The sequence below is a fragment of the Mastomys coucha genome, chromosome X (genome assembly GCF_008632895.1).
Source record: "Mastomys coucha isolate ucsf_1 chromosome X, UCSF_Mcou_1, whole genome shotgun sequence".
Lineage (NCBI taxonomy): Eukaryota > Metazoa > Chordata > Mammalia > Rodentia > Muridae > Mastomys > Mastomys coucha.
Window position 1 is genome coordinate 14,886,072 of NC_045030.1, and position 2,163 is coordinate 14,888,234.

The following is a 2,163-nucleotide window of genomic DNA, read 5'->3' on the forward strand; positions in this document are numbered from 1 at the left end:
CCAAACAAGAAAAACACTACATTTTGTAAGTTTTTTGTTGTTGTTGTTAGTAATTTATTTCATGTCTAGTGACTTCTTTAATTACATTTAGCAAAATATTTTCAAGAGTAAAATAACTTTTTCTAAACATAGGCTTATGCACAAACTTTTAATGGTACACATTCATTTTATTTTTAAATTAATTTAATCCATACCCCGACTACAGTTTCCCCATCCCCTCTCTTATTTTTCCCTCCTACTGCCCCCCCATTCACTCCTCCTCCCTTGCTTTTCAGAAAGGGGGAGGCCTCCCATGGACACCAACCTGTCTTCCCACTTCAAGTTGCAGTAAAACAAGGTTCACCTCTTTTATTGAGGGTAGAAAAGGCAGCTCTCTTAGGGGGTTCACAGAGAAAGAAGCAGGTAGTTTTATTGGGAGAGTTTTACAGAGACAGGTTGAATAGAAAACAAGCCGGGCACAGGTAAAAGAGAACAAGCCAGAAAGTGAGTAGGAGCCAAGACTAGAACACATTGCCAGAGTTAGTTTGAGGCCAAGCAGTAGAATTCAGGAGAGGCCAACAGAGAAGCCAGGTTGAATCACTCAGTTTGGAGAGGAGTTTGAGTCAAGGCAGCTGAGTTGACCAGCCTTCCGAAGTTAAGAAAAAACTAGAAAGGGTGAGCTTATTCAGCAGTAAGTCTTAGAGGCTGAAAATATTCTAGGCCTAGTTTAGATGGCACGGAGGCTAGAAGCTTCCAGGCCTAGGCCTAGCATAGCAGACTGGGGCAATGAACATCCTAAAGGCATCAGACAAATAAAAATTTCATTTATATTGTTTCATTAATTCATTGTATCTTTTTTTTTTCTATTGTATTGATTTCAGCTTTGAGTGTGATAATTTTTTTGCCATCTACTCCTCTTGGCTGTGTTTGCTGTTTTTCTTCTAGACATTTCAGGTGTGTTGTTAAGTTGCTAGTGGATAGGCACGCCCGGCCCCCCTGTTGAGGGATGGGGCTACCCACCTATCTCAAAAATTTTAACCCAGAATTTTTCCTGTCTAAAGGAAATGAAGGGACAAAAAAATGGAGCAGAGGCTGAGGATAGGTCATCCAAAGACTGCCCCACCTGAGGATCCATCCCATACACAATCACCAAACCCAGACACTATTGTGGACGCCAAGAGGTGCTTGCTGACAGGAGCCTGACATAGCTGTCTCGTGAGAGGCTCTGCCAGTGCCTGACAAGTACAGAGGTTCATGCTTGCAGCCAACCATTGGACTGAGCATGAGGACCCCAATGGGAGAGTTAGGGAAAGGATTGTAGAAGGGGCTTGCAACCCCATAAGAAGAACAAAAATATCAACCAACCAGACCCCCCACCCAGAGCTCTCAGGGCTCTAGAGTACACATGGAGGGACCCATGGCTCCAGCTGCATATGTAACAGAGGACGGCCTTATCTGGCATCAGTGGGAGGAGAGGCCCTTGGTCCTGTGGAGGCTCCATACCCCAGCATAGGGGAATGCTAGGGTGGTGAGACAGGAGTGGGTGGGTGGGTTGGGGAGCATCCTCATAGAGGCAGGGAGAGGATGATTGGATGGGGGTTTGTGAGGGGCAAACCGAGAAGGGGGACGTTTGAAATGTAAATAAATAAGTAATAAAAAAGTTGCTAGTATGAGGTCCTTCTAATTTCTTTGTGAAGGCACTTAGTGCTATGAACTTTCAGTCTTAGCACTGCTTTCATTGTGCCCCATAAGTTTGGGTATGTTGTCTTCATTTTCATTGAATTGTAGAAACTCTTTCTTTCTTTCTTTCTTTCTTTCTTTCTTTCTTTCTTCCTTTCTTTTTTTCTTGTTTTTCTTTTTTAACTTTTACTGCATTATGATGAGAAAAGTGACTAGATGTCAATTTGTCTGAATTTGTTAACATTTAAAAATATATTTTAACTAAATAGAATTAAATCACATTCTTGTTTCCCTTTTGTACCCCAACTCCTCCCAGAGAACCCCCTCTTCAATACCTACAATATCTTTTTTTGTCATATTCCTTAAAATTTATAAAATATTATAACAAAAAAATGAGTATTATAAAAGTTGTTTGATATAAAACAACAACCAATTGAACAGTGTTATGTAGATGCTTGTCTACAGCAATACTGAAAATACATATGTTTTTCTCAATATAAATTT